This window comes from Rana temporaria, chromosome 1, assembly GCF_905171775.1.
Source record: "Rana temporaria chromosome 1, aRanTem1.1, whole genome shotgun sequence".
NCBI classification, from domain to species: domain Eukaryota; kingdom Metazoa; phylum Chordata; class Amphibia; order Anura; family Ranidae; genus Rana; species Rana temporaria.
In genome coordinates, this window is record NC_053489.1 from 86,526,255 (window position 1) to 86,549,208 (window position 22,954).

Sequence of the window (22,954 nt, forward strand, 5' to 3'; positions counted from 1 at the left end):
CATCTGTGCACCGTTGGGGATATTTACCTTCACTTTGTTTCCCTGATCTATGTAAAGAGCTGATGATGTGGCTCTTTACCATGCGATCAGTGTCCAATCACAGCCGGTAGTGCCGGTAATTGTCTCTAATCGCCTTACACTGACAGAGTGTGCGGCGAGTAGAGCCAATCACTGGCATCTCCTTTTAGGGGACACCTGGACAGGTGATGATCAGTGTCCTGATTAAAGTAAAACCCCCCAGTGCCCATCGGTGCCACCAATCAGTCCCCATTAGTGATGCCAGTCAGTGCTGCCTTTTAGTGCCCATCACTGTGCCCATCAGTGCCCATCAGTACCGCCTATCCATGCCGCCTATGAGTGCCCACCAGTGCTGCCTAACAGTGCCCATCAGTGCCATCTATCAGTGCCACCTATCAATGCCCATCAGTGCGGCATATTACTGCCTCCCCATCAGTGCCCATCAGTGCAGCCTATCAGTGCCCATCAGTGCAGCCTCATCAGTGAAGGAGAAAAATTATTTATTTACAAACTTTATTAACAGAAACTAAGAAAAAAAATTTTTTCAATATTTTCGGTCTTTTTACTTTTTTAAATTCAGCAGTGATTACGTACCACCAAAAGAATGCTATATTTGTGTGAAGAAATATGTATTAAAAAAGTATTTGGATACAGTGTTGCATGATTGCTCAATTTTCATTCAAAGTGCGACAGGACGGCCTGGGCAGAAAGTGAATTGTATTAAAGTGGTTAAAAAGTCAAAACATAATTTTATTTTTAAAACATATCCAAATGTGACCTCCGTGCTTAAAGAACAATCCATACATTTTGGAAATCCTTACCATTTTGGAGAAAAGTCTAATTACCGGTACATTTTCATGACCTGATCTTTGCAATTCAAAAGATAATGGCATCTGCTCTGCCAAGGAGGAGGTGTAACAGCAGGGATTACATCATCTCCTCTCTCTCTCTGCAGTAAAAAGAAACTACAGTTCCCATCAACCATAGGGAATTGTCGTGAATGTGGGTGGGAACAATAGGACTGTACATGTTGAATGAGTCTTGGTCTGCCCACCACTGCAAATAGGGATGAAATACATCACTGCTTCCTGGAGTAAGAACTTCAGAAGGGATGTGCCAAGACCAGTGGTTTGGGGAATAGGAGGCATAGCAGCCACTGGTCCTAAAAAACAGGAAACCAAAGAGAATTAACAGTTCGATTTGAAAATAAATAGGCTTTCAGAGCAACTACTGAGTGAACCAGAAGACGGATGACCTATTCAGTGAAGGTAGGAAATCAGCAACAAGGGGGTAGATTCACGTATGTCCGCGCAATGATACGCCGGCGCAGCGTATCGCATATACGCTACGCCGCCGTAACTTACAGGAGCAAGTGCTGTATTCACAAAGCACTTGCTCCGTAAGTTACGGCGGCGTAGCATAAAAGGGTCCGGCGTAAGCGCGCGGAATTCAAATGTGGAAGGGGGGGCGTGTTTTATTTAAATTTATGATGACCTGACGCGATTGCCGTCCGTGTACATATCCCAGTGTGCATTGCTTCCAAGTACGGCGCAACGACGTATTGGTTTTGACGTGAACGTAAATTACGTCCAGCCCTATTCGCGAACGACTTACGCAAACGACGTAAAAAATTCAAATTTCAAAACGGGAACGACGTCCATACTTAACATTGGCTGCGCCTCCTGATAGCAGGAGCAACGTTACGCCTAAAAAGCCTTAACGCAAACGACGTAAAAAACGTGTTACAAGGTCTCAGGTGTGGATGGGGAGCAGGTGTGTTAAATTTGGTGTTATCGCTCTCACTCTCTCAGGCCGGGTTCACACTTGTCAGACAAACGCTCCGACACTGGGAGCTCATGTCGCATGACGTGTGAAAAATCAATGTTTCCCTTTGAGAGCCGTCTTGTCGTCCCAGAAGGAATCCTCTTTTAAAGATGATGTACAAGAAAGCCTGCAAACAGTTTGTTGAAGACAAACAGACTAAGGACATGGATTACTGGAACCATGTCTCGTGGTCTGATGAGACCAAGATAAAGTTATTTGGTTTAGATGGTGTCAAGCGTGTGTGGCGGCAACTAGGTGAGGAGTACTTTCGCAAATGTCCGCGAACCACAAGTTTGCGGCGGGCTCCATTGACTTTAATGGCAGGTGAATATTAAAAACCTGCAGGTCATATTTGCAGCCACAAAATACTTACTAGCTGTGCACAAATAGTCCCACAACATCGACACTGACCTACCAGAAGTATTAAGTGAAAAACCAGATACAGAAGTAAGTGTCGGCCATTACAGGCCCCAAAAATTAGCCCGCAGGCGTTCACCTGACAGCAAACAACTTTGTATTCTGTGGCTGGTGGTACATTAGGCATTCACCGGATACAGAAGTAAGTGCCGGCCATTACAGGCCCCAAAAATTTGCCCACGGCCACAGGCGTTCACCGGACAGCAAACAACTTTGTATTCTGTGGCTGGTGGTACATTAGGCATTCACCGGATACAGAAGTAAGTGTAAGCCATTACAGGCCTCAAAAATTAGCCCATGGCCACAGGTGTTCACCTGACAGCAAACAAACTTGTATTCTGTGGCTGGTGATACATTAGGCATTCACCGGATACAGAAAAAAGTGTCGGCCAGTACAGGCCCAAAATATTAGCCCACAGGTGTTCACCTGAATTTGAATGAAACATGGTCTACTGGTCACATGTGTTGAATTCCTCAGAGATCCATGCTTCATTCATTTTTTATAAATGTGAGGTAGTCAACACTGTTGTGAGCTAGGTGAGTGCGCTTATCGGTCACGACCCCCCCCCCTGCTGCACTGAACATCCTTTCCGACAGGACACTGGATGAGGGGCAAGCCAACAGTTCCATTGCAAATTGTGCAAGCACTGGCCAGAGGTCAAGCCTGCCCACTCAGTAGTCCAGGGGTTCATCACTTCTTAGTGCGTCCACATAGGCCGTTAACCCGATGTAGTCAGACATATGTCGGTCTAGGCATTCCCTGATGCTGGATCTGGAGGAAAGCTGTCGATGGGTCGGCTGAAAGAATGATCTCATATCATTTGTGACCAAGACATCTTCAAACTGCCCTCTTCTTGCAGGCGCTGTTGGATTGTTACCCAAAACTGTTTCTCTGTGAGTGGAAATTCCTCTGCCAGCGGACTCAAAAGCAGAATGCAGCATTTCTCGAAGCAAGGCCTGGAAGTGCTGCATTCTGATAGCCCTCTGTGATAGTGGTAACATTTCCGCCATGCTTTGTTTGTGCCGGGGGTCTAAGTACGTTGCCACCCAGTACTAGTCCTTGTCCTTTATGCTTTTTATACGGGGGTCCCTCTTAAAACACTGGAGCATGAAGGCCTCCATTTGCACTAAACTGGAAGCGCTGTACTGGCCTGGCTCCTGCTCATCATCCAGGATAATGTCGTCCTTTTTCTCCTCCCCCCATCCACGGACAACACCAGGGATCCCAGAAAGGTTTAAAGCATGCTCTTCTTGCTTCTCCTCCTCCACCCTGGCACCATCCTCCTCTGACTCCTCTTCAGACTCCCATTGTTGACTTGTCTCAGGTGGAGTAGCCCCCCCTGGGAATTCATCCAGCATTGCGACTTCCTCATCTTCCTGCTCCTGCTCCTCGACGGCTTGATCAATGACACAACGCAATGCACGCTCCAGAAAGAAGGCTTAAGGTACGATGTCACTGATGGCGCCCTGGCTGTGACTGACAAGTTTGGTGATCTCATCAAAGTCTGCATGAGTCGCGCATGAGCAGCCACTGGTGCGGTGCAAAAAAACCAAGCTCCCCAGAACCTGTCCTGCCACAGAGTTCGTACAGGTAGTCGTTAACTGCACGTTTCTGCTGGAGCAGCCTATCAAGCATATACAATGTTGAGTTCCATCGTGTTGGGCAGTCACAAATAAGACGTCTGACGGGCAGGTTGTGTCGCCACTGAATGTTAGCAAGGCGAGCCATGGCCGTGTAAGATCTTCTGAAATGGGTCGAGATTATCCTGGCCTGCCACAAGACGTCCTGGAGTCCAGGGTATTTGGCAACGAATCGCTGCACGACCAAGTTCAGGACGTGTGCCATGCATGGCACGTGTGTAATTTTGCCCTGTTTCAGCTCGCTCAGCAGATTGGCACCGTTGTCGCACACCACTTTACCAACTGTCAAATTGAGCGGTGTTAGCCACTGATCTGCATGTGAACGCAAAGCTGAAAGGAGTGCAGGACCAGTGTGGCTCTTGTCTTCCAGGCACAACAGATGCAGCACAGCATGGCAACGTCTCATCTGGCATGTCAAATAGGTTCTGGGGATCTTGAGCGGCGCAGCGGAAGAGACGGTAGCATCGGAAAATGAGGAGTCAGTCGATGAGGAGAGGGAGGATGGAGTAGGAGGATGAGAAGAGGCAGGCCTGCATGTAATCCGTGGCGGTAAAACCAAATCTACATGGGAGCCACGGGTTACATGCTTGACGGCCATCAGAAGCTTTATCCAGTGGGCAGTGAAAGTTATATACCTTCCCTGCCCGTGTTTGCTAGACCACGTGTCTGTGGTCAGATGTATCTTGGCACCGCCAGAGATACATTCACTTGCCACTGAACATGGCCATATAGCTCTGGGATGCCCTTCTGTGAAAAAAATTTCCTTCCTGGGACCTTCCATTGTGGTGTTCCAATGGCCAGAAATTTTCAAAAGGTCTCTGAGTCCACCAGTTTATATGGCAGTAGTTGGCGGGCTATCAGTTCTGACAAGCCAGCGGTCAACCGTTGGGCAAGAGGGTTATCCGACGTCATCGTTTTTTTTACGATCGAACATTTGGGCCACGGAAGCCTGCCTTTTTGCAGAAAAACGTGAGGAAGGCATGATAGAAGGCGGAATGGAGGACAATTGTGAGCATAGAAGGGAAGGAGAAGGAGAAGAGGCTGGACGGTGAGAGCCTGGTTGATGGCCCGCTCCTGATACATTAGGAGTCTGGTTTGTCCCTCCTGTGCAATGTAAGTTCGGCCTGTTTCTCCTACCTATCTGCTGGTCCATCTCTCCCTCTGAACTCCCCTCCTCTTCCTCACTTGTGGGCACCCACGTGACGTCTGTAGACACGTCAGCATCGACGTCACCTTCCCCATCACTAACGGTAGAATTCTCGGAGTAGGCAGGAACAGTGGACACCAACCTCCTTGGGCTGATCTAAATACTGTCGTCAGACTGCTGAGTGCCGGCTGTTGCTACCTCCTGTTCCTGATCCAATGTCAAGAATGGCTGCGCATCTGAAATGTCTTCTGATGGATCGGAAAATAATTGATGTGACTCAAGCGGAGGGTATATGGTGGTGGTGGTGGTGTTGGTGGCAAGCCACTCAACCAAGTCTGGTGCGTCCTTTGACGTAATCGAACAAACATTGTGCCACTTCCCACTTTGGCTTCGGCCTGGTGCTCCTGCCCTACCCCTACCACCCCTGCGGAATTTTTAAATGACCCTGTGACAACAAAAGTCTCTAGCCACTTACCCCCCGGACCATATTGCTGCCCAAAGACCAGAGTACTTTTTGCGATTCGGGACTGCGTCGCTTTAACAGACAATTGCGCGGTCGTGCGACGTGGCTCCCAAACAAAATTGGCGTCCTTTTTTTCCCACAAATAGAGCTTTCTTTTGGTGGTATTTGATCACCTCTGCGTTTTTTTTTTTTTTGCGCTATAAACAAAAATAGAACGACAATTTTGAAAAAAATGAATATTTTTTACTTTTTGCTGTAATAAATATCCCCCAAAAATATATAAAAAAACATTTTTTTTCCTCAGTTTAGGCCGATACGTATTCTTCTACATATTTTTCGTAAAAAAAATCGCAATAAGCGTTTATTGATTGGTTTGCGCAAAAGTTATAGCGTTTACAAAATAGGGGGTATTTTTATGGCATTTTTATTAATATTTTTTTTACTAGTAATGGCGGCGATCAGCGATTTTTTTTTCGGTATTGCGACATTATGGCGGACACTTCGGACATTTTTGACACATTTTTGGGACCATTGGCATTTTTATAGCGATCAGTGCTATAAAAATGCATTAGATTACTATAAAAATGCCACTGGCAGTGAAGGGGTTAACACTAGGGGGCGGGGAAGGGGTTAAGTATGCCTGGGTGTGTTCTTACTGTGGGGGGGGGGGTGGCCTCACTTGGGGAAACACTGATTTTCTGTTCATACATTGTATGAACAGAAAATCAGCATTTCCCCTGCTGACAGGAACGAGAGCTGTGTGTTTACACACACAGCTCCCGTTCCCCGCTCTGTACCGAGCGATCGCGTGTGCCCGGCGGCGATCGCGCCCGCCGGGCACACGCACGGGAGTCGGGGGCGAGCGGGGGGCGCGCGCGCGCGCCTCCGGCGGCGCGCGTGCGCCCCTAGTGGCGGCTAAAGGGTAGGACGTCCATTTACGTGGTCTCGCCTAGGAGAGCCACCTTGTGGACGTAAAATGACGGTGCGGCGACGGCAAGTAGCTAGAGAAACGCAGTATATGTGGAAGAAGGTATATAACAAAATCTGTCGTTTTGGGGGGCCACTGGTTTATCGCACCATTTATGAAATACGAAATATTTAAGTATATTATAAGTGTACATTACACCTATATACTGCAGAGCAAGTAGCACACCTATACCAGTGCTTGAAAGGACTTTTGTGGAGCTGTTAGGTAGCGGTTTGTGTCGCTAAAGTCTGTCCCTGCTGGAAACGCCAACCACTCCCTACACTGACAAAAATATATGAATGTATTAGACGCCTATATACTGCACAGCAAGGAGCACACCTATACCAGTCCTTAAAAGGACTTTTGTGGACCTTTTAGATAGCTATTTGATAGAATACAGTCTTTCCCTGCTCCAAACAGCACCCTGTCCCTACACTGACAAAAAGCAGAATGTAAGATGGCCACCAAATCAGGTCTATTTATAAGGTAGGGGGTATGTCCATGTGCTGAAATGTCTCAATTGACTGTCCTACACCACCTGATGGATGTGTCATAGGTGAATTTTTAATGCATACAGCTTGACAGATTAATTTGGTTTAGTGCTTTTTTGGTTGGTAACTTTGAGCCTGGCTATTTTTGAAACATTTTTTATTTTCCATATATATATATTTAATCTCATACTGCTAAAAACGCATCTCATTTAAAGTCCCAAAACCTCCCCCCCTTCTATCCATTTACAGGGATGGAGGCCTGTGGTAGTTCTATCATAGGCCTCATCTAAAGTCCCAACCCTATCCCCCCTTTTTTTAACATTATCCAGGGATGGAGATGCGTTTCAGGAGTGGAATAAAGTGCCTCCACAGATCTACCACTGACAGTTAATTAATCATTGTCATTTTTTGACCCAGGTTGATGAGGTCTGCCTTTAGTTTGGTGGTATTTTGGTTTGGTAAGCATGTTTGGTTCCACTCTTGCATTTCTTTTGTTTTTCCAGGGCTCTTTTTTGCTAGACCAACTATAGGTAGGGGCGGGTTTAGGTGATCACCTGCCCCCTATCTATTGATTAGCACTCCTGTGCTCCTTTTTAGGAGACTTTAAAATTCATAGTTAGGACTGCAGTACACGGAGTGCCTTGACGGGACCTGCAGCTCACACAGGTATTTGAAAATACATGCAACTAAACCTCTGTTTGTAATGCATACAGCTAGACAGATTAATTTGGTTTAGTGCTTTTTTGGTTGGTAACTTTTAGCGTGGCTATTATGGAAACATTTTTTATTTTCCATATATATATATTTAATCGCATACTGCTAAAAACGCATCTCATTTAAAGTCCCAAAACCTCCCCCCGTTCTAATGTTTTTTTTTCTTTGTCTGAATTTCTCACTTCCTGTTTCTCCTTAGTAAGCTTGCCCCCATCATCCGAGCCGTTCTGGCTAGGGGTTAGTCAGCATGCTCGCTGCCTCCCTTGGGACTACATCCCTGCGGGGAGACGCTGTGAACGTTCACAGCGTCTCCCCGTTAGGGATGTAGTCCCAAAGGAGGGGGCGAGCACGCTGACTAACCCCCAGCCAGAACAGTTCAGATGATGGGGGCAAGCTTACTGAGGAGGAACAGAAAGTGAGAAATTCAGACAAAGAAAAAAAACATTTAGAAAGGAAATCGAAGGAAAAGATAAGTGAACCAACAATGTACTAGCCTATTTAGAAAATACAAAACAAACCTTTACAACCCCTTTAATGAAAAATAAATGACAGGGCCATTAAGTAGTAGAAAGTAATGGATGGGTATAAATTAATTTATAGAGAATAAGGATTGTGTGTCACTTTAATATTTTTTCTTTTTTTCTAGGTTGATTTTGAGATTTATTTTAGATTTTTTTCTTGTTGGAATATCCAGCAACTTTTAATTTTACAGTTTCGCTGACTGTGAGAGAATAACCTCTAGGGTTTGTTGATGCTTAATAAAATCTACTCATCCGTCAACCTGCGCAATATTTTCTGAGCCATTGGCTACTGTACAGTATTGAAGCATAATAAATCAACCACATGTTTAGTATTTGGCAAAGTTTTGTTGGCCTCAACTACTTTGTTTCCAAAATATATCTTGGTTACTTCGGCCAATTGTTTTTTTCTCATCAGACCAGAGCACAGGGTTCCGTACTGCCTCAGGCTTATCTAAGTGTTGTGTTATATACTTCGGTTGACTTTCTGGTGAGATCACAGGTAAGGTTTTCTCCTGATGACTCTTCCATGTAGATCATTTCTGTGCAATCAACAGAGAAGTGTTTACCAGTGTAGCACTACCCTTGTGGCAGATAATCCACCCTCCAAAAACTTTGCAGTGAGTTGGGAACTTTTTCATAAGTGGCCAGTCTACATGTAGGTCTACAGATTTTTTTTTTGTTTTAGTCTTTCGGATCAGGTCCTCATAACTACTGTTACTAAACCCAGGAGCCTGCATCCACTATATCTGGTCTCCCACAGTACACACAACATGGAAATGCAATTATTTTTAGTAAATTTAAACTGCTAAATACCTTTTCTCATCAGCAGTATATAGCAGTCTTGTGACTTCTATTGGTGCCTGGTTAAAGCTTGTATGAGGATTTTTCATACAACACTGCCTGTCCTATCATGATGCAGGACCATTGACCCTCTGTCTGGCCCTGTGCTGATCACATGCACCCTCCCAAGAAAAAAAAAGAAAAAAACTATGCCTTCTATCTATTGATTAGCACTCCTGTGCTCCTTTTTAGGAGACTTTAAAATTCATAGTTAGGACTGCAGTACACAGAGTGCCTTGACGGGTCCTGCAGCTCACACAGGTATTTGCAAATACATGCAACTAAAACTCTGTTTTTAATGCATACAGCTAGACAGAATGCATACACACCAAACAGAGCATGTGCAGAGCGACTCCACTAACTCTGTCTTATCCAGACATGTTTTGGGGGCAATGCAAGAAGGGGAGGATCAGAAAAGACAGGATCAAACAGCCATTTTACACAATGTACAGGATTAACCCCTTAGGTTCCACAATGAGTATAACAAGCATGCTTTACTGCATATACAGACTTATTTTACTGTTGTGGGTTTAGTAACACTTTTTTTGCATGTGTAAATTGTAATAATGAAGTGGTTAAACATTTTTGTAAGAGTCATCCATTTTAATTTTAGATCCTCACCTATTTACATAATGTATTTTTCAAGTACTAGAAAATGTATGATGCTTTTGAATTGTGTTCATTCAGCTAGCAGTAAGGCCTCTTGGTTAAAGTTCATCTCTTGCCAAAACTTAAAGGGGTTGTAAAGACAAAAATATTTTCCTCTTAAAAGTCTGACAGTAGCTAATAAAGTAAAAAGTAATGTTTTGCATTATAACTAGTTTGATACCTGTTGAAATCGAGCCGTTTTATTCACCTCCGTCACTCCTGAATCACTATTCTCACTGACTTCCTGGTTTGCGGTGCGCATTCATTCTTGCTACATCACGGCCTAATGGGAACTACATTTCCCATTAGGCTTAGCCTCAATGTCTGTGAGGGATAAGAGAGCATCTTCACGCAGGGCTGTAGTCATAGGGAGGGGGTGAGCACATTCTGCTTTCCACCATGAAAAACCGCTCAGATGCTGGTGGAAAGCAAGAAAAGGAGAGACAGGAAATGGCATTTTCAAACCTGGATTACTGTATTTTAGAGGTCAAAAGGAAAAACGAGGTAAGTGATATTTAAATGCTCTAGCTTACAGCAATCAATTGATCTAAGAAAAAACGAACCTTTAGTGTTCCTTTAAAGAGGATCTTCACCCTAGAACAAAAAAATGTAAGTCAGCAGCTACAAATACTGTAACAAACATAAATAATAAATATATGTGTAGCGGCATGCTGCTTTCTAGCCGGCACTGCTTTAAAATTTAGAGGGTAGTATGAGAGTTAGTTGACTCAGACCGTATGATTCTTTCCAAATTTGGGTCTCTGTTCCAGCCATGGCTGTACTGTGAGTGACCACTATTGTTGTCTGGGGTGCCGTTACCACCCCAGGCCAAGGGTGGCAGCAGTCAGGTCAAGGTGTTTTGGGTGTTCCCCTTCGACAGCCAATCGGTGGGAGTTTATCATCCCGCTGTGCATGCTGGGAGGAGTACTTAAGGGACAGATGCCATTGGACCTGGTCTGTCGTCCCATCACCCGCCGTGTGTAGCCCTCCTGGCCGGGGGTGCGTGTTCATGTGTTCCTGGCTCCAGGACCCTGTTGGTCTGGGGGTTGTGATCTACTAAGTAGGCCCGGTAGTCAGACTGGGTCTACGTTTGCAGAGTGGTCCTGTGCTGTCTGTCCTGAGGGAGGAAGCCACTTGATGAAGAACCTGTCTTGGAGAGCACCGAGCACGAGGCTGGTATCTCAGGAGAGGCCTTGAACTTCATCGAAGGACGCACCATTACTGAAAGGCTGAATGATGGTCGCCTGTCAGTTCTAAGTTTACAAGAACTCAATCGGGAGAGATCCGGGTGCTGAATCCTGCGTTGATCGGATTTTGGACCGAACATACCTCCATCTTTGGGAAGGTCTGTGGCAGAGACTTTATCAAATTTTCCATGCGTAATCTCGGCTGCTGGGCTAGTGAGAGAGGCCTATCCGAGTGCGCAATACCCACTCTGGCTAGAGTGGCGACGAAAGCTGTGTTACTGGAAGCAGGAGTGTTTCCGGACAGAAGTTGTGCACCTGAACCTATTATCTGTTACCCTTCCACCTCTTCAACTACTTCCTCCAGTAGCTCTTTCGGGGGTAGTACTACATACAGGACCACCATCAGGGGGTATAGGCATTACACCTGTAAGGGGCTAGATGGTCCCCAGGGCCCCTTACAGGCCCGGCCAGCCCCCCTACCATTTTATTTTTTTTGCATTTCACCTGTAAAGGGCCCGATAGTCCCCAGGGCCCTTTAATGTGTGAAAAAATTTGTGAAAAAATGTGTGAAAAAAATTATATAAATTTTGTTGGGTACATTGTTGCATGACAGTGCAATTACCAGTTAAAGTAGCGCAGTGCAGAATAGCAAGTATGGCCTGGTCATGAAGAGGGTGAAATCTTCCAATGGTTAAAGATTGGGGTGTGAAAAAAAACAAAACACACATACTCACCTATGGTGTGATGCTGCAGCTGTCCCACGTCGGCTCCAAACCCAAGAACTGAGTTATTACATGACCATTGATCACTCCAGCTCTAACTGGAGCTTCGGGCAGGGCATGGGCGCAGCTGGCTTCAGATCTCAGCCACGTGATGAGAGATGGAGCCAGCTGGCAGCTAGGTAGCTGGGTGGATCCTGACAATATTTTTGGGATCTTTTCAGAGCCTGGAGTGGCACTGCCATGTTAGCTGATACAGGGCAATATCCCACAATCAGCTAATGCTGAGATTCATTTACTAAAGCTGGAGCACTCAGAATCTGGTACAGCTGTGCATGGTAGCCAATCATCTTCTAACTTCAGCTTGTTCAATTAACAAGCCTAGGTTCACATTGTCCAAATCAGTGCGATGCCGACTTTGCGGCGCCGCACTGATTCCCAAAAGTAATTTCTGTACTACTTTTGGCGACTTTGGGGTGCGATTTGTATAGACATCTGTACAGCAACCCGCACAGATGTCTCTGAAATCGCCCCCATAGACAGGACTGAAATGGAGGATTGAAATAGTGCTAGTTCAGCTGAACTCGCACAATTTCATTCCCGCTATTAGTGTGAACCAGGGCTAAAACCTGGAAGCTGATTTTGCACTCTCCATGTTTAGTAAATCCCCCCCTTGTGTCACAGGAGAACACTCCTGTGACCCACAAAAGATGTATGGGCAAAGAAATCTATGGCCATTGTTCTCCTTTTAAAAAAAGTGGCATGTTCTAAACCAGTTTTTTATTGCTATTGGGGAGATTTCACTTTCTTTCTTTCAGGACAGGACATTAAGTGATAAGTAACCACTTTGAAGGGACACAAACATATACATACAGTATTTTAGTACTGTAGGGACCCAGATAGCAAGGATAACTTGCCACAAATTTGTGTCAGTGTTGAATTGTAAAGTCTGGTGCACACTATGGCCCAGATTCACAGAGAGCAAGGCACACATTACGCCACCGTAGAGCAAACACCGTACGCCACGCCAACGTAGAGCAGAGAGGCAAGCATTGCATTCAGCAAGCCAGTGCTCCCAACGCTGCGCCAGCGTGGCGTGGGTTTTCGAAGGCGCACGCCGGCGTAGGTGGAGGTGGGCTTGACCCCATGCAAATGAGGCGTGACCCAATGCAAATGAGGCGTGACCCCATGCAAATGATGGGCCGAGCGCCAGACAGGTACGTATCACGAACTGCGCATGCGCCGTGACGTGGACGCATGCACAGCACCCCCCTGCGCCTGCTCACAACCACGCCGGCACAACTGCCTAAGCTACGCAGGATCACCGCGTATGCCGTGAACATAACGTACGCCCAGCCAGACACACATCGGCCCAGATACGACGGCGCACATTTGCACTAATGTCGGCGTAACGTGTTATAAGTCGGCGTAAGTGCTTTGTGAATCTGGGCCTATGAGTTTAAAAAAATAAAATATTTTTTTTAGCTGCAGTTGAGCTGCTGTACTAACTATGCAAAGTAAGTACATCGATCTCCCCTGCTAAGCTGTTATGGTCTGGCAGGGGAACAGAGCCTCCTGGCAGAACACTCCAATCAGTGCTCTCCCCCATTTGCGGAGAGCACTGTTTGGGAGTCGGTCGACTGTTTGGTTTTCCAAACAACTGGGTTCTGTCGGACAGGGTGGCATACACACGGGTCGAAAGTTGGCCGTTTTTTTTCCTGAACCAGCCCAACATTCAGCCCATGTGCACGGAGCTTTAAACTTGTTAACCTGCTGCCCATTTTCCCTTGCAGAGCACTTGAAACACAAGTTCTAGTTGACACTTTTCCAATTTGTAGCAAATTTGCGTGGCAAGTCTATAGCAAGAACATAGTTGCAATGGTGAGTCTACAGCAAGAGCTACATGTCTACATCGACCCCTGTGGTGGGAGGACTATTGCACAACAGAACCATATTGAACCAGAACTTGCAGCAGACTTGCAGAATGTTTGCAAAGAAAGTTGATCTGAAGTCATGCAATGCGGACTTGCTGCAATTGTGCAATAAACTTGTGAAGCTTGGCGAGTCTAGCAATAGCTTAGCAAGTCATTTTCAAACTTGAAGCTCAGTTACTTGCTATCTGGGGAAGTGTTAGAATATCTGTACTTTTATTGCAATCTGTGCCTTCCTGACACATTGGCAATTCATTCCTTGTTTGGATGACACAGGGAAAGGAATAGAACTAAATTCTCCCCAGTGGAGTCACAAACAGAAGTAAAAGTCACCCTGTCAACAGTTACTCCATGTTGTCCATGTCATTACTATATTTCATAATGGGTGGAGATCACCGGTAGAAACTAGTAATATCCAGGACACAGGAGATTGACACTACAGGAAGTTTCAATTTCTCAGCAAACTTCAGGGGATGATTCCACAGCAATGAAGCAGAGTTTGGTAGCATGTGTGGCAGGAGAGGTAAGTATTTCATTTCATCTTCAGGCCCCGTACACACGACCGGTTTTCTCGGCAGAATTCAGCAAGAAACTCGATGGGAGACGTATTCTGCCGAGAAAACCGGTCGTGTGTACACTTTTCGCCGAGAAACCCGTCGGGAAACTCGTCGAGCCAAAAAGAGAGCATGTTCTCTATTTCCTCGTTGGGCAATGGGAACATTTGGCTCGACGAGTTTTCTGACAGCCGAACAAGGAACTCGACGAGCAAAACGATGTGTTTTGCCCGTCGAGTTTCTCGGTCTTGTGTACGGGGCCTTACAGGTATGTGCCTTATTTTAGATATTTGTAAAATTGATGCTTCAAAACCTTGCCGAAATGTTTAAACTTACCCACTTTGCCACTCTAAGAAATGATCTAGACTTATCCTTTAAGTCAGCGGTCCCCTGTGAAGGAATGTAATGAGCATAATGATAAATTAGAAAATGTCTATTCTCTATGCATCTTTACTATACTATAAAGTCTATATTGCTTTTGTCATGTACACCACTGCTGTAATCCTTCCTTACTCAAATCAGCCTCTAATAACACCCCCTCCCACCGAAAAGACTGGAGAAGACAGAAAAGGCGGATACCCCCTTCTCCCACGCATCCTTATGAATGCGGAATTGAAGACAGATCAGAGGGACAACCAGGCTTGACATCACATTTTTGTACTCTTTTTGTATTTCAGCCTATCAGATGTGCTTTCCAGATACACATTAACATAATAGTGACGTATCATGCTGTGTGTAAAAAGTTTAGTACTGCCTGTAATAAAGCAGAGATAATGGTGAAGATCAACTGAGACGGATGTGTCAGTGAGTTATTCCCTAGCTGTGCACGCAATGTTATCTGAACTCCAGAATTCGGAACAGCAGTAGAATCCATATTAACCCCTTTGTGGTTCACCCACCATCACACCCCAACCTTTTTGACACTGGGGACCGGCTGCGTGAAAAAAATTATGCCAAGGCCCGCGGGAGTTAAGCGATATTTTGCACGCGATTTGTTAAAGCAATGGCTGGTGTTTGCACTTCAATCATCCTGACACCATATCAACCATGGTGCCAGGATGGTTGAAGCGCATAATTTCCATTATTATATTGTAATAAAAAAATAAATGTAATTTGCCACCGACACCTGCCAACAGATGCAGCTTGTCACCTGCCAACAGATGCAGATTGTCACTTACTGCTGTCACCTGCCAACAGATGCAGTTTGGCACCTGCCAACAGATGCAGCTTGTCACCTGCCAACAGATGCAGATTGTCACTTACCGCTGTCACCTGCCAACAGATGCAGCTTGGCACCTGCCAACAGATGCAGCTTGTCACCTGCCAACAGATGCAGCTTGTCACTTGCTAGATGCGGCTTGTCACATGCCAGATGCAGCTTGTCACTTTCCAGGTGCGGATTGTCATTTGCCAAATGTAGCTTGTCACTTGCCAGGTGTGGATTGCCACTTGCCAGGTGCAAATTATCACTTGCCAAGTGTGGAATGGCCAAAACTTAGTGTAAAGTTTGTGGCTGGCTGTGAGGACTGGGCGGTGGTGATGCAGGGCGTGCGGTGAGAGATGACGTTTTTTTCACACATAGAAGTGCATGCAAAACTTGACATGTGACACACAAGAGGGATAAACACAGCAACATGAAAGAATTGTGCACTGTGTAGATTTTTACACTCTGTTAAGTATTGATTCTTATTCTTTGAATCAAAGGACTCATCGCTAATCGCTTTATGTCATGTGTGACTCAAATCTCTATGACAAAACATGTGACTGAGGCAGATTATGTGACCAGAAAACTGTTTAGCATCCAACAATATATATTTTCCAGTAATGTTTTTAAACTGTGATTGGCTACATTTACCCAGCACATTCTTGGCATTTGTCATTCAGAGCTTTACTAATTATAACAATAGTTTTTTCCAACTGCAAGAGGGAAGTTGCTACAGGAACATTAAAAAACACTGTGAAAACAATTTACGTGGACAGTATAGACTGACTGGGTAAATATTATAGCACTTAATCATTTCATTTTAAACATTAAACTAACTTTATATAATTTCATAGCATACACCCCTCTATGAATGCTTATGTTACCATTATGGTCTCCACCTTTGTCTGCAATAAACACAGAATTCTAATTAGTTAAGAACAAGGACTTTATGATGTTTGTATATTCATTGGAAGAAATACTTCTAATGCCTCATACACACGATCTGAGTTTTCGTCGGAATAACCTCGGATGGGTTTTTCCGACGGAATTCTATTCAAGTTGTCTTTCATACACACGGACACACCAAATTCCGACCGTCTAAAACGCGGTGACGTTCAATGCTTCCGAGCATGCATCGAATTGTTTCCGAGCATGCATGTTTTTTTTCTCAGACGGAATTCCATACAGACGAACGGAATTTCCGACAGAAAACATGTTCTCTTTCTTAGGCCCCGTACACACGAACAAGTTTCTCGGCAGAATTCAGCCAGAAACTTGGTCGGAGCTGAATTCTGCCGAGAAACCCGGCCGTGTGTACACTTTCGGCCGAGGAAGCCGATGAGGACCTCGGCGAGGAAATAGAGAACATGTTCTCTATTTCCTCGTTGTTCAATGGGAAATTTCGGCTCGCCGAGATCCTCGGCGGCTTCACAAGGAACTCGACGGGCAAAACAATGTGTTTTGCCCGTCGAGTTCCTCGGACGTGTGTACGGGGCCTTAGGCCCCGTACACACGACCGAGTTTCTCGGCAGAATTCAGCCAGAAACTCGGTCGGAGCTGAATTCTGCCGAGAAACCCGGTGGTGTGTACACTTTCGGCCGAGGAAGCCGGCGAGGAAATAGAGAACATGTTCTCTATTTCCTCGTTGTTCAATGGGAAATTTCGGCTCGCCGAGATCCTCGGCGGCTTCACAAGGAACTCGACGGGCAAAATGATGTGTTTTGCCCGTCGAGTTCCTCGGACGTGTGTACGGGGCCTAACTCAGTCGGAATTTCAGACAGAAAAAGTCCAATGGGGCATACACACGGTCAGAATATCCGATGAAAAAATTCCGTCTGACTTTTTCCATCGGAAATTCCGATCGTGTGTACAAGGCATTAGGGTCTGGTTCAGCCAACGCCTGTCTGTTATGGAAAAACGATCCATGTGGCTGTAGGGCCACCTGATCCCTTTATGGTACAGTGAAGTGCGGCCCCTCCCCTCTGCACCCCCATGACAAACAGTTTCCTGATGACAAGCAAGCGCAGTTGTTCCCTCACCTTTTTTGCTATCAATAAACCCACAAGTGCTCAGCCGATCAAGCACAGTGGAATGCAGAGGAGACATTAATGGAGTTCTCCAAGCTAAAACTTTTAACCCCCGCTGTGCCCGGGCTGTAAAACTATACAAAATAAACTTTCACTTACCTGCCTACGATCCCCCGTTGTTCCGATATCGCCGTCCCGGTCTCTTCCACTTCCTGCGGGTCGGTGACTCACAGTGCGCTCAGCCTATCAGCGGCCGCAGAATGTCCCGTCGCGGCCGCTGATAGGCTAAGCGCACTGTGAGTCACCGACCCGCAGGAAGTGGAAGAGACCGGGACCGGAGAACGGGACGGCGATATCGGAACAACGGGGGATCGTAGGCAGGTAAGTGAAAGTTTATTTTGTATAGTTTTACAGCCCGGGCACAGCGGGGGTTAAAAGTTTTAGCTTGGAGAACTCCTTTAAGGCTGGATTCACACCTATGCAGTTTTAGTGCTTTTTGCATTTTGCAGATTTGCTGTTCAGACCATTTAACATGGTTTCTTATGGAACACGTTCTGTAGTACAAATCTGCAAAATGCAAAAAGCACTAAAAATGCATAGGTGTGAATCCAGCCTACAGTATAACTAAAGACAAGACCTTTTTTAGATTTGTATAGAATGGAGAGGGATTAACACACCTGTCAGGTGACAGGAAGTGAAGGGAAATCTACCCAGTGGGACACAGAAGGCAAAAATAAACCTTACAGCAGGGTTATAACCATCCATTACTCCAGCTAAAATGAAAACAAAAAAATACTTTTAATGTTACTTTAATAGTCTCCAAAAAGAGAACTTGTCACCTGCAAAAATAAAAAAACTAATTATAATAAAAATAAATTGGGCCACATGTGTTAGGTATCAAAGTGAACAGCATAGTGAGAGCAATAATCTAGATTTATCATTACTGTTAACTATAAATTCACGTAAGGGCATTGTTTATAGACACTTTTAGGTACCGTAATGTTACTCCTTTTCACGAGCATGCACATTTTAAGGCTTGACATGTTTGGTATGTAAGTACTGAATACAATCCCATATTTAGAATTTAATTAAAAAATACAAGTGACTTGGAAATATGGTTTACTATGTTTTCCAACTTTGCAGTTAAAGTAGATGTAAACCCACTCTCATCCTTTCTAAACTACTGCAATAGTGCTGGTCTATAAGGATATAAATGCCTCCTGCATGTATCCTTACCTGTCAAATGTTTCCCCTCTGTCTGTTATAAGAACTGAAAAACTGCAGATTCTGTGGGTGGATCTGTTGTCTGGAGCTCTGTGGGTGGAGTCATGATGTCAGTAGACTCCCCACACTCCACCTTGTCAACATGCATTTTCTCTTGTGTATTCCTTACACTAAATTCTGCTATGATCACTAACATCCAGTCAAAATCCAGAAAAGTAACCACATGACTTCAGAAAAGGAGTGGGGGGTGGGAATTGAAAAATAATGCCTGTCTCCAGGCTAGTGCATGAGATATGGAAATAACCTGTCATTCACAGCAAGGGGGCGGAACGGACTAAGTTTTTTTCTCTGTAAGTCCGTTTTATTTCACTGAACAATGAAAGAGGATTGCTTAGAGCTGGATTAACTCTGTGTGGCAAGACTGGGCACAGATGATAGGAAATCTTATACTCTACATTGTGACATAAAAAAAAAAAAAGTTCGGGTATACATCCACTTTAAGATAGAACAGTCCATTCCCTTAACCACTTCAGACCCAAGGACGTCCCTGGGACGTCCTCCACTTTGAGTGGTGATATCTGAATGATGCCTGCAGCTGCAGGCATCATTCAGATATCGCCGTCTTCAGCCGGCGATTCTGTGCACCAGAAGAATGATCAAAGTTGTGGTTCCACCGCTCGATCGTTCTTCTAGGCAGCGGGAGGGGACGTCCCCCCTCCCGCCGCCATCCAGTGCTTCTCCGGGCTCTCCCGTGCCATCGGGGGCCTGGAGAGCGAATCGGCCGGCGCTCGTTGGTGAAGCATAGAGATGACTGGTGATCAGATGGTCACAGTCATCTCTATGACCGTCGGAGGATCGGGCGCGACGATAATGACGTCACGCTCGGTACCAGGAAGTGAACAAAGCCGCTATCGCGGCCGTCGGCATGTAATCGGTGATTTTTTTTCACTGATTTCATGCTTGTAAGCCGCCTGTAGGAGAGATGTGGGGTCTTATTGACCCCACATCTCTCCATAAAGAGGACCTGTCACAGTGATTCCTATTACAAGGGATGTTTACATTCCTTGTAATAGGAATAAAAGTGATCAAAAAAAAAAATGTAAAAAAGTGTAAAAATAAAAAAATGAAATAAAAAAAATAAATCTTTTAAAACGCCCCTGTCCCGGTCGCTCGCGTGCAGAAGCGAACGCGCATGCAAGTCCCGCCCACATATGTAAACACCGCTCAAACCCCACATGTGAGGTATCATCGCGTGCGTTAGAGCGTGTGCAACAATTATAGCACTAGACCTCCTCTGTAACTCAAAAATAGTAACCTGTAAACAAATTTAAAGTGTCGCCTATGGAGATTTTTAAGTACCGAAGTTTGGCGCCATTCCATGAGTGTGCGCAATTTTAAAGCGTGATATGTTAGCTATCTATTTACTCGGCGTAACACCGTCTTTCACATTATACAAAAAAATTGGGCTAACTTTACTGTTTTGTTATTTTTTAATTCATCAAACTGTTTTTTTCCCTAAAAAAAGGCGTTTGAAAAATTATTGCGTAAATACTGTGTGAGAAAAAAAGTTGCAATGACCGCCATTTTATTCCCTAGGGTGTCTGCTAAAAAAAATATATAATGTTTGGGGGTTCTGATTAATTTTCTAGCAAAAAAATTTAGATTTTTACATAAAGGAGAAAAGTGCCAAAATAGGCCCGGTAACGAAGTGGTTAAATAATTCTGACTTGTTTTTCTATAGTTTCTATCTTTCCATTTTAACAACACAACCGTGTAGAACTTGTTGTACTCTGAGCCCTGCCATCAGTGTGATAATGGAGGGAATGTACATTGTTGAGGAATAAGAGAATAACGCACTCTGTGAAAGATGGTGGAAAAGTATAGGACTCTCGCACATAGAAAAGACATGACTGTTTTTCTATGTCTGTGGGAGTATATTGTTTAGGAACATGGATTCCTCTATCTAGGAACATTATTGCAGTCAAATTATTAACTTGCTGAACATCCAAATTGGACAGTTTGTTTTTGTTATTTTCAATGTACCCTCAGCTTTGTCAAAACTATGCATTGCTTAGTCTCCTAGCTTAAAGGAAAAGTCCAACCTGAACTTTTTAGGCTGGGCTTCTCCTCTGGGTCACAGGAGTGCAATTAGTTTTGCACTCCTGTGACCAGTTTTCAGCGGAGAGAGCGGTCTGAAGTCCACACTCTCCTGACATCACTGCTATCGGTCTGGGCAGCGAGTCATCCCAACTTCCCAAGTCTGGACCTGCCAGCTGCCTTGATTGTTGGCAGTCTCAGCGTTTCAGCAAGTCAGTGAGACGGCCACTTCCCGCCCCTCCACTGCTCATCGCTCCAATGAGCGTGGGGGATCAGAGCAAGAGTGATGCTGACTGAGAGTCAGCATCGCTCTGCTCGGGGAGGAGTGAGAGCCGAGCCATCAGCGGTGTTCGGTGGCTCGGTTCTCAGTACAGAGACCCCGTCGGACAGCTGCAGCATCGGCCTGATGCTCTATCCACCGAGGTAAGTATGATTATCAAAAAAAACAACAACATACTTCTCTTTTAATGAGGTATTGTGTACAACTGTAAACTATTGCTATATTGTGAAAAAAATACATAACAATAAGTTTATAAAAATATTAATTTAGTCCCTATATAAAAAGTGTAGCGCACCCCTAAGCAGCCGCAAGTAGAACTGGGACCCCTCATCCTGCACAGCCAGGCACATCAAATCTTCACAGGTACGCTAGAGTCAGAGAACAGTACAGTACCTTGTTTTTTTGCTTTACTGGGGGGAATAAACTTTGATGGTGATAGGGGTATTGGGATGCATTTGACTTCAAAACAACTTCACGGACAACTTCTCCTATATACAGTCTATTTACACTCCTTCTCTTCCTCCAGCACCAGCTTTCTTACAGAGCTTCAGCTGGCACACTGTTTGGTGACTCTGACAAAAAGTCTCTCAGTCAGATTTTAAGAGCAATAACCCATTACAGGAAGGAACCTGAGGCCCCTTTGAGTGTGTAGCAAAATTCAGTGTCCAGCATTAATCCCTGACAGCCTCCTCTCCATCTTCCATCCAACTGCCCCTGCTGGCAGGACCCACTAGTATTTATGAGGTTCCCTGCCCCCTGCCAGCCCATTCTGCTGGGGGCCTTCATCAATACTCAAAGCAGCTCCTCCTAGCTTCTGCCCACTACTTCAAGAAGCTTCTCGAAGGTTCTAGAGAGCAGGAGGAGGCACCAGAGATGCTACTTGCTGAGTGATCCATCTTACCTGAGTCACTCAACCTTGACCCAGATTCACCCCAGGCCTGAATCTCAGCCAAGCCAAAATGTACCTATACTAAACACTAACTATTTACAGCTAGCACACTAGAGGATGCTACACAATTATATAAAAAGAATGGACCGAGAAAGAAAGATAGATAGATAGATAGATAGATAGATAGATAGATAGATAGATAGATAGATAGATAGATAGATAGATATGAGTTAGCTGGAATACATGCTGCCAGCTTCAAGGCCTTCGAGAGCTGCCTGGTTGTAGGCGACCTAGTAGCACAACTAACTTATCTCACTTTATACTTGTGAAATTCACATACCCAGGTACTAGTTCAAGGGGATTGCACTACTTTTCCTCAGAACAACCTACACAGTACATAAGATCTTTTACATGGCTCCCCGTACACTAACAAAGACTTGGTGGGGCCCTTGGCACCCAGAATAGAGTCCTTCATACTTTAAAAAAACAAAAAACAGACTAGTAGAAGAACAAGCAACATTCTAACTTTGCCATGGAGGATCATGAGACAGACATTGGCTTGCAGGTCTGATCTGTTAAATATACCATTGAAATCTTCTTGCTGTATCTATTTTACAAAAATAAGTGCAAAAATACCTGTTGATTTTGTCAATAATCTTGTTCGCTGAGAACTTCCTGTGATCTCTGCCTGTGTATAAGGAATGGTTATAGAGATGAGGAGAAACTGATTTGTATTGCATTAAAGTAGGCAGGGCTGACAACATGTGTTTTTTTTTTTAATTCATAGCCACAAAAACATTGTTCTGTCAAGTCAAAGTGGAAGGTAGGAGCACGCACTATATTTCTGTAGTTTGGTTTCTGTGTTTACAAGTGACAGCTCTGCACTCTGTGTGTAACCCCCTGAACTCTGTATTCTGTATGTAATGCAATCCTGATATTTAATGCCCCTTTAAGACCCTTCTACTGTTTGTGAAATCTGAACGGGGTTGTGGTTGAGTTCCTGCACCTATTTTCTGAGAAAAAAAGCTCTGGGCACATCAACAGTTATTATATTGTAAGTGCAGCGTGTTTAAAGTGATAAAACATAGGTAAATGTGCATGTATTGCATAGACTTACAAATTATGTATTTTATTAAAATTGTGCCTAGGTG